General features: G+C 36.9%; 1 long non-coding RNA gene across 4 annotated transcripts in view; it reads left to right on the forward strand.

Annotated features, from left to right (window-relative positions):
- The first annotated feature begins 5,667 nt into the window (after nt 1-5,667).
- Nucleotides 5,668-11,458, forward strand: part of LOC125658851 (uncharacterized) — a 12,423-nt gene continuing 6,632 nt past the window's right edge. Inside the window, exons 1-2 of one of the 4 annotated variants that reach the window (XR_007363824.2) lie at nt 5,668-5,803; nt 10,741-10,853. This is a non-coding gene — a long non-coding RNA (uncharacterized LOC125658851). Of the gene's footprint in view, nt 5,804-8,830; nt 9,278-9,444; nt 10,854-11,458 lie in introns of those variants that run through there. The other 3 variants (XR_008798458.1, XR_007363822.2, XR_007363823.2) reach the window with 3 other exon arrangements.

Raw genomic sequence — 11,458 nt, forward strand, 5'->3', positions numbered from 1 at the left:
ACAAACTTCATTTTAGAATAATTTTGTTAACAGGAAGACAATTTATTTTTTCATTATAGCCTGTGGCTCAGGATATATGCATTTGAAAAACTTTCACTATTTAAAGCTGACATTAATTATGAATGACCTTCACATTTCTCATCTTTTTAGTTCACCTGAGCCAAAGGCGCACGTGAGCTTTTCTGATCAAAATTTGTTGGTGTTGTAAACTCTTCATTTTCATCTCCAGAACCACTGCATCAATTTCAACCAAACTTGGCCAAAAGCATCCTTGGGTGAAGGGCTTTCAAGTTCAAATGAAGGGCCATGCCCCCTTTAAAGGGGAGATAATCACATACATGCAAAATTAGGGTAGGGTCATTTAAATTTTTTCTTGAGAACCACTAAGCCAGAAAAGCTGATCTTTACATGACAGCTTCCTGACATAGTGCGGATTCAAGTTTGTTCAAATCATGGTACCCAGCAGGGGCGTATCCAGGAATTGCGGTTACGGGGGGCGCCACTTTATGAGGCAGTGAGTCGAGGTCGAAACCCTGGTGGGGCCCAGGGGACGAAGCTCCTGGATTTTACAGATTTTATAGGGCTTGAAATATGTCTCCTATTTAAAGTCATTTGTACAATTTTCTATCATTTTTTATAAGGTAAAATTAATAAAATGATGCAAATTTTAAGGGTTTTTGGAAAAAAATTCAAAGTTCTCCAAATAAAGTAATTCAAGAAATCAAAATATTTTGCAATTTATTTCTCTGGGAGAGAAAGAAATTATTGCTTTTTAATCGTTTAGTACATTTTTTTTTTTTTCTAAACAAGATACCACGATTTACCTTAAATTTGAAAATTTTAGAGGGGGAGGGGTGCGTGCCGGCTTCGCCCTCCCCCCTTAAATCCGCCACTGCCCGGGGATAGGATGGGGACACAATAGGGAATCAAAGTTTTACATAGAAATATATAGGAAAAATCTTCTTAAGAACCATTGGGCCAAAGAAGTTGACATATTTACATGAAAGCTTTCTGACATAGTGCAGATTCAAGTTTGTAAAAATCATGGTCTCCAGGGGTAGGTTGGGGCCACAATAAGGACTAAGGTTTTGCACACAAATTTTTATGGAAAGTCTTCAGACAAGGGCCAAGGTGACTCGGGTGAGCGATGTGGGCCATGGGCCTCTTGTTTACAGATGAAATAGCCTATTTGTACCCCAAAAGTGATTGTCACACTTCAGTGATTTTCTACCTGGACTTGGTCAGTGCACATCTCCGATATGGAAGTATAGGGAATGAAAATCAAATGGAATCGCGGTCAAAAGCGTACATATCTATATACATGCAATTGTATTATTATATTTATTTATTCACCAATCAAGGGCCCTCAGGGGCATATACAATTTTAACAATTAAACATTATAGAGGGCGAAGCCCTCTCACGGCCCGGAGGGCCGTGAGAGCGGAGCTCTCCCTATAGGTAACACGTATATACATGTTTAAAAGGAAAATAATGAAAAATTAAACCATACCTATGGAACTTGAAAAGTTTGGTACCAATGGCGTCGATTCGAATATTAGCGCGTGGACATGTATTCCTCCATTTTGGATCTCGTCTACCCTAGTTAACGTCGTTCTGAGATGTTACACATAAAATCCGTAAAAGCATGTAAATCTTATTTTCTTAATCATATATAATCACTCCACAATTAACGCCATGTTTTTTGTTGTGGTTCAAACGCTATGTTTGTAAATTTGCTAAATAACGACACTGAATATGACGTCACAATGTACTGTTTACATCAATTGCGCTATATTTCCCTCGTTCAATATATAGGCGGATCAAATGTCCAAAATTAGGATGCTTTGATACAGCTCCGCCCACGTGCTAACTTCGGGTTGTTTTCGTTCTGTTTTGGATATAGATACTAATGCCAAAATTTGTTTGCTTCGCCCTCAAACACGGTCACCCCGTAAAACATATTACCACAATATGTACACATACATACCATATACAGATGTTAAACATTCAAGACAGCTTTCTTAATAGAGGGCGAAGCCCTCTCACGGCCCTTTGGGCCGTGAGAGCGGAGCTCTCCCTATAGGTAACACGTATATACATGTTTAAAAGGAAAATATAGGAAAATAATGAAAAATTAAACCATACCTTATGGAACTTGAAAAGTTTGGTACCAATGGCGTCGATTCGAATATTAGCGCGTGGACATGTATTCCTCCATTTTGAATCTCGTCTACCCTAGTTCACGTCGTTCTGAGATGTTACATAAAATCCGTAAAAACCTGTAAATCTTATTTTCTTAACCATATATAATCACTCCACGATTAACGCCATGTTTTTTGTTGTGGTTCAAACGCTATGTTTGTAAATTTGCTAAATAACGACGCTGAATATGACGTCACAAAGTACTGTTTACATCGATTGCGTTATATTTCCCGCGTTGAATATATAGGCGGATCAAATGTCCAAAATTAGGATGCTTTGATACGGCTCTGTCCTCGTGCTAACTTCGGGTTATTTTTGTCCTGTTTTGGATATAGATACTAATGCCAGAACTTTTTTGCTTCGCCCTCAAAAACGGTAACGCCGTAAAACATATTAGAGGACGAAACCCTCTCACGGCCCGAAGGGTCGTGAGAGCGGAGCTCTCCCTATAGGTAACACGTATATACATGTTTAAAAGGAAAATATAGGAAAATAATGAAAAATTAAACCATACCTATGGAACTTGAAAAGTTTGGTACCAATGGCGTCGATTCGAATATTAGCGCGTGGACATGTATTCCTCCATTTTGAATCTCGTCTACCCTAGTTCACGTCGTTCTGAGATGTTACATAAAATCCGTAAAAACCTGTAAATCTTATTTTCTTAACCATATATAATCACTCCACGATTAACGCCATGTTTTTTGTTGTGGTTCAAACGCTATGTTTGTAAATTTGCTAAATAACGACGCTGAATATGACGTCACAAAGTACTGTTTACATCGATTGCGTTATATTTCCCGCGTTGAATATATAGGCGGATCAAATGTCCAAAATTAGGATGCTTTGATACGGCTCTGTCCTCGTGCTAACTTCGGGTTATTTTTGTCCTGTTTTGGATATAGATACTAATGCCAGAACTTTTTTGCTTCGCCCTCAAAAACGGTAACGCCGTAAAACATATTAGAGGACGAAACCCTCTCACGGCCCGAAGGGTCGTGAGAGCGGAGCTCTCCCTATAGGTAACACGTATATACATGTTTAAAAGGAAAATATAGGAAAATAATGAAAAATTAAACCATACCTATGGAACTTGAAAAGTTTGGTACCAATGGCGTCGATTCGAATATTAGCGCGTGGACATGTATTCCTCCATTTTGAATCTCGTCTACCCTAGTTCACGTCGTTCTGAGATGTTACATAAAATCCGTAAAAGCATGTAAATCTTATTTTCTCAATCATACATAATCACTCCACGATTAATGCCATGTTTTTTGTTGTGGTTCAAACGCTATGTTTGTAAATTTGCTAAATAACGACGCTGAATATGACGTCACAAAGTACTGTTTACATCGATTGCGTTATATTTCCCGCGTTGAATATATAGGCGGATCAAATGTCCAAAATTAGGATGCTTTGATACGGCTCTGTCCTCGTGCTAACTTCGGGTTATTTTTGTCCTGTTTTGGATATAGATACTAATGCCAGAACTTTTTTGCTTCGCCCTCAAAAACGGTAACGCCGTAAAACATATTAGAGGACGAAACCCTCTCACGGCCCGAAGGGTCGTGAGAGCGGAGCTCTCCCTATAGGTAACACGTATATACATGTTTAAAAGGAAAATATAGGAAAATAATGAAAAATTAAACCATACCTATGGAACTTGAAAAGTTTGGTACCAATGGCGTCGATTCGAATATTAGCGCGTGGACATGTATTCCTCCATTTTGAATCTCGTCTACCCTAGTTCACGTCGTTCTGAGATGTTACATAAAATCCGTAAAAGCATGTAAACCTTATTTTCTCAATCATACATAATCACTCCACGATTAATGCCATGTTTTTTGTTGTGGTTCAAACGCTATGTTTGTAAATTTGCTAAATAACGACGCTGAATATGACGTCACAATGTATTGTTTACATCGATTGCGTTATATTTCCCGCGTTGAATATATAGGCGGATCAAATGTCCAAAATTAGGATGCTTTGATACGGCTCTGTCCTCGTGCTAACTTCGGGTTATTTTTGTCCTGTGTTGGATATAGATACTCATGCCAAAACTTTTTTGCTTCGCCCTCAAACATGGTCACGCCGTAAAACATACAGTATTAGTATTGTATACAATGAAATAGAACTACACAATTAATACAATTTTATACAGATGTATACCATATACACAATCTGATTAAAACCAGATCCTGAGATCCGCTCACTTAGATCGCTACACTAGTGTAGCGATCTAAGTGAGCAGATCTCAGGATCTGGTTTTAATCAGATTAGCGATCTAAGTGAGCGGATCTCAGGATCTGGTTTTAATCAGATTGACCATATACACATGTTAAAAGGGTTTCTACATTGATGTTGGTCTTGAGTTGGCTTATAGTACTGATTGAAAATGCGCTGTACAACAAGGATGTTACATGGGTAGGAAAATAAAACAATATTATAAAATGTTGTCACGAATACAGGGAGTACCAAGGGACGGTGCCTTTGCCAAGTCAATCAGATTGTTCCCCAAGTATTCGAGACGATGTGTTTATTTGAAAGCGACAAGGAGTAAATTATACATACAAGTATAGTTAAACAACCCTTAGTATTCTATTACTGTTTTTAAAATCATTTTATCAGAAAATCGATTTTTCGGAAAATAAGACTCATATTAATAAAACTACGATCGACTTAATGAATGCTCCCTGTGATGCAACCTTCAGCTTCCCGCCTGAAATTTATTGCGAACCTGTTGATGCATGTGGGGAATAAAGGGTTAATCTAATTCATTATGGCAAATTCTTCCACATCCACAATGGTCAGCACTGCTTTGTCCGCGATTCGCTATGAAATGAACAGGGTCGATCCTGAAGAAGTGTTGACTTAAAACGAGACTGGTGAAACCCTTTTGATTTTAACTTATTTGTCAGTAGGCTGCCTCGATTTACAAAGTGTTCATACACTAAACATGCTTTAGCATATCAAATCAGTTGAGAGACATAAACACCAGATGCAGGTGATAATGGAATGCTGTTACATATCAGGGAGATAAATCAGATCATTGTGTAACAGACATACAGTACGAGAAAATGCCAGCACGAGTTATTACCCTCGACTCGACAGTTAAATGATCGTTTACAGATACATGTTTGTAATATAAACTTTTTCAGTATCAGATAGTTTACTAGAAAATATTGTATTCATTGAATAAAATTTCCACCAAAGATATATATTTCTATCATGCAAAAAGATTAATATATTTTAAAAATATCTTGCAAAAAACTTATTACGTCAAATGAAGTTTTTCTGCTATGATTTTCTACGGATCAAGGGAGTATTCATTATTTGATACTATACTATACTATTACATAACACATAGTTATATACAAATACAGTGTCATATATTGTTCAAAATAAATTTTCCAGTTATATTTAGAATGGATGGCTCTTCAGAACATAGTAAATATAGTGGCTACATATATAAATCATCCCATAATAGACGTCTATAAATAGACCCACGCGCGTCAGGGGAATCCCAACATGATGTATTAACTCATACGCAACTGTCTAGTTTTAAGGCTGAAAGAGCGTAAAACAACGAATTACTAAGAGGTATTTGATATTTTTATTTCTATTAAACTTATGGTACGGTACTGTTATAACAAAATACACAGCTTTACACAGATAAGACCACCGATGATCTGAAAGTTGAACTGGTCACGTGACTGTCACTTGAAATGGCAGAGTGACGCGGTTATTTGTAAACATCGATTTAAAATCAAATTATTTGGGTTAAAACAAGTGAAATAATTTATGATATGTCGTACAGTCTCATAACTACATACGTGCGATGATTTAATGGCGTTTAAATTACGAGATAGAAAAAAATATTGTAATTCGGACCATACAGCTTTAACAGGAAATGGCTACCTATAATGACAACAGGCACAAGGCAAATGATTCTGATTAATAATTTATTGGCGTGTATTACATATAGTATCAGTGCACACAGACAGTATACCCCCCCCCCTTCTGATTTTTTTTTTTTTGCGCCGACAATCTCTGAAATGTTTGGATTCCCTGTCTATCTCATACCAATTGTGATTTATGTATTCGTTTCACTCCTTTTGTAAGCTTTAGAGATTGCATGCTTTCTACCTGTATAATTTAAGAGATTAACCTTTTACCTGTTCTATATATAAATGTTCTACAGTGAAACAATTACATAAATCAAAATTGGGATGCAATGGATGAGAAATTACCCCCCTCCCCCTGAAGAAAAGGAGGGGGGGGGGGATAGTTGTATCCATACTTCAAGTGTCTATGTTAGTACACAAGTTTATACTCGATATCACGTAATAAAATCTTCAGTTTATATACACACTGGTTGATACCGGTACATAGCATTAATTATTAATATCACATTTTCAGTTTATATAAACACTGGTTAATACATGCACACAGCGTCACTTTGTAAAGGGTGAGGGGGCAGAGAAGTATAGGCTTAATAACAAAAACAACATTTATTTCATGTGTTCAATTCAAATTTCATTTCCAAAGCCATTGAATACTACCGTAGAATAAATCCTGAACTTTCCATATGAAAATAACAGGAACAATATAATGTCCAGGGTGGGGGTGGGGTGTTGTTATGTGTCTTTAGTAAATGACTAATTGAACAAGACAAACATTTCATTGAAAATGTATATACACATGATATTTCAATTTGGTATAAAAATATTGATTTGTAGAAAAATTAACGTGGAAGAGTCTCGCATTGCCATATTGAAAAATCATGTGTCTGCACCAATATCATACATTGTATCAGCACCAAGCCAGAGAGTAGCTGCATGTAAAGATTTTTCGCCATTTTCTTTTATTTTCTGATATCAGAAAATATATTTTGTGATATCAAGAAATCAGTTTGAATTCCTGATATCAGAAAATAATTTTTTGATATTAGAAAATCGATTTTTTTTATATCAGAAAATGATTTTTTCAAGAATGTGAATTTCTGATATCAAAAATTATATTTTTTGATATCAGAAAATTTGATGTATTTTTTGATATCAAATAATTGTCTTCCTGTAAACATAATATTGACAATATCTTTATTATAGATATTTAAACGTCGAGTGCCTGTGAAAGGAAACTTTGGAAAGATGCAAATGAGAGGACAACCTTTCTTAATGAAGATGAGTGTGGCGAAATTAAGGGCATATGACACCCCCCCCCCAATAATTGCACAATTTTGACCTTGAGGTCAGAGGTCAAGGTCATATAGAGGTCATGAAGGTACTCGACACATCGTCTCATGGTGATACACTCATGTATCAAATATGGCATGCCTATATCAAAGAACAAAGAAGTTATAGTCAGGACACGAATTCATTGTAAAAAAAAACCCCTTTAATTTTGACCTTGAGGTCAAGGTCATATAGAGATCATGAAGGTACTCGACACATTTCGTCTCATGGTGATCTACCTGTGTGCCAAATATGGTATGCCTAAGTCAAAGAACAAAGAAGTTATGGCCCGGACACGAATCTGCACAGACAGACAGACAAACAGAGTGATTCCTATATATTATACCCTCCAGAACTTCGTTCGGGGGGGGGGGGGGGGGGTGTGTGTGTGTGTAAAAATGAGGTATATGTACATGTATACTACTTCGTCATAACGGCTGACTTCCTATAAAACCATGAATGGAAATACATGTATATATATAAATATCGCTCGGCAATATTGGTCTATTCCATTTAGATGTAATTGCAGAGCCGAGTAGAACAGCGGGTTCGCGTGTCGACTGCTAATCTGTAGGTTCAGCAAGGGAGTATTTTTTTCCACTAAAACTGTATTTTGGGGGAATACGTTACATGTACCAAATGCTGTTACATTCTGCACAAATAAAGAGTTTCCATGGCAACTTCTCCAATTTTCCCTGCACACCTTTCACACGCTACGTTTACAATGTATGCAGATTTTAAAAAAAATTGTCTGTTGATGTAACAACAGAATAATTTTTATCTTCAGACCTTGAAAACACAGGCACTCGACGTTTTAAATATCTATAATAAAAAATTGTCTTCCTGTAAACATAATATATTGACAAGGTATACCACGCCGCCATCTTGGTTTTCATTTTTACCAGCTGCATCGCTTGAAAATTTCGGCGAAAAGTTCGATATAATACAATAATTAGAACCCTACCGTCTAGTAACAACTCTGTCAATATCTTATCTCTCGCATCGTTATGAAAAACTCGAAATAATGTCCATTGATCAAATATAATCAAGCATCAACTATCGTCTACTGCTCCTCAAAATGCGATAACTCCTGATCTAGGGTCGGAAGTTGACATCATTATGCAAATGAGAATTCCCTTGCTAATGTACCCACTGACGCTTGTGCGCGTGGGGGGCGGGGGGGGGGGGGGGCACTGAATGCAGGGTAGTTGCAGTCCTGCAAACAATAAAACTCGGGCACAATTGTGTGGTTTCGGGACAGGCTGGCACGGGAAATTTAGTAAATCTATCACATTACCAAATAACATTGGAAATGTTCATGACCCCCCCCCCCCCCCCCCCCTTCCTGTTCGACTCCAACCCACGTTTTGTCACTCATTGTAATGACAACACTGAAAATTTACAGATAAGCAGGACAGGACATTTGGATGTATAAATGTCACTGTGTACGTTTGAGAGTATACCCACGTGTAGGTGCGTGTGTGTGTGAATTCAATTTTGAAGTTTTCTTATTACGTTATGAAATTTACTTTCAACAGAAACGAATGCATGAATAAGTGAAGTTATCATGTTTAACGTTTAAAAAAATAAATAAAGTATATATTAATAGAATAATGTTCAAGATCTATTACCTCGCTCACTAGAACATATTTACTGCTAATTATAATATTTACTATTTTTAATTTTATCGACCAATGAAAAAAGGGCTATCCCAAAATTATGTCAACGTACGTCCACCTTTCAGCGATTTCTCGCATTTGAGAAGCAGTAGACGATGTTTGACGGTTGATTATAGCCGATAAATGGACTTTATTTCCAGTTCACCATGACGATGCGAGAGGTAAGACCTTGACAGAGTTGCTTCTAAACGGTAGGGGTCTAATTATTGTATTATATCAAACTTTTCGCCGAAATTTTCAAGCGATGCAGCTGGTAAAAACTAGCTGCAATAATGTAGCCCTCTCTGATTTTTTTTTTTTTTTTTTTTTTTTTTTTTTTATAGGGAGAGGGCTACAACTCCGGTTAACGCTATTTGGTACCGCTTGCAGGGCGGCGACCACGAGTTACCTGCCCCTATACAATGAGTTAATTGCCCCTGTATTTCATCTGTTAAGTTGTACGTAAAATAGGCTAACTCTTGCGCAAAAAAAGATAGAAAATATCAAATATGGGAAAGCGGGACGATAGACCAAACATATCTACGAAGAGACCGTTGGTGCCGGAAATATCTCTGTCTTTAGTAGTGTCCGCGAGGTATATTAATTTATAAAACATGATATATTAGTACCATATTGCCCGGGAATCAAAAGATTTTTGCAAGATCGGTAAGTATATTCAATATAGGCTAAACAAGCACAAGGCCAGGGCACGTGGTAAGTCATTCCGCAGTGCAGGAATGACCAAAACTAGCCTACTACGGTACCATTTACAGAAATTACCAAAAAAATGACAAAAATTACCGAGAGAGGAGCTAAAATGACCTCAGTAATACATGACATCTACTATCATATTCACATTAAAAATTTTGGTCCCTCCATTGACGACTTCAATAATTTTTAATTTCGGTCATATCTTTGGTATTTTCTGTGAATGTTTGTAATTTCGGACATTATATGTAACAATCCTACTATTCATTCCACAATGAAGGCCAGTGGGCCTAGATTTTTAATTTGATACACGTATAAACTTAACACTGCGCAAGTTACGTCACGGAATGCAGTATAGGGGAGGAGAAAATATTTGGCTGGACGAGGAGTCGAACTTAGGATCCCTGCATTACTAGTCAGGTGCTCTAACCACTGAGCTATCCAGGTCGATATCCACGGTCCGTGTAGCCCTAACTACTAAATTCCTCCCTTTAATTTGTTTTTGCCGTCGAAGACACACAACCCAGATTCATTTCACCCCTGGCAGGACAAGAGTGGTCACGGCACCAACTGGTAAAATCTTGCACAGAGGTCCCTAGGTTCAATTCCCGATCCAGCCACAAATTTTCTCCGTGTATGTCTATCTGAGACTGAGTTGGAAAATTACGGTATCTTCATAGTGACAAACTAATGAAAATATTGATCAAATTCGACTGGTCAAGGACTGTTAATATAAATAAATTTGAAACATTGGTCATTGTAATGATTGGGTTCATGTTATACTAAGCTTGTGTTTCAAGACAAGGCTGTCTTTGTTGGTGATGATACTGATGTATATATTTAGAAACAAGTAATGCTTTGATTTTGATTACAGGTGTGGTCTTTAAAAAAATTAATGCATGGCAAGGTTGATAGTGAGACTAATAAATTCTTTCAGCAGAATTCAGCTAGACACAAAAAAAAAAAAAAAAATCACTACAGCCTTCCAAGAAGATGGACTGCCTCACAATAGTTTCCTTGAGGACTGTCTTGAAATATCCAGAGTTTAAGGTATGCATTTTGTACACCATGAAAATCAGCTTATAGTTTAGCTGTTATCTAAATTAGATGGAATTTTCAATAGGGACTGGGTCTTTTCATTTACTGGATCCTTATGTAACAATGACACTGTTCTTCCACCCCTGTTAGATCCACTATAACTTTAAGGAAAATAATTGGATCATCCTGTCCCACCAATATGCACATCTACAAATGAGAATGAAGCATTGCACAAAGTTTCAAGACTATCCGATAAGCCATATAGGAGAAGTGTTCACAAGATTTTGTGACAGACAGAAAGACGGATGAAGTACAAAAACTATGTCTCCCCCTGGAAGAGGGGAGACATAATTAGAATTTTTTTTAGACAGAAAGGAATGAGATCTCTGACACAGATTTTGCTATGAATATATATCATGTTTTGCTGAGTGAAAACATTTTTTTATTCTCTTTTATTTATACGTATCTAAGCACATGGTAATTAATACTTTTCATACTTTCCCAATTTGAACATTTTATGTGTCAATTTTCCCAATTCTACGGACTCTGGACCCAGTTTGAAAATGGTAGGAAAACCCCTGCGAAGACTCAAATATGAAATCATTTTCAATTAGAGG

The sequence above is a fragment of the Ostrea edulis genome, chromosome 9 (assembly GCF_947568905.1).
Source record: "Ostrea edulis chromosome 9, xbOstEdul1.1, whole genome shotgun sequence".
Lineage (NCBI taxonomy): Eukaryota > Metazoa > Mollusca > Bivalvia > Ostreida > Ostreidae > Ostrea > Ostrea edulis.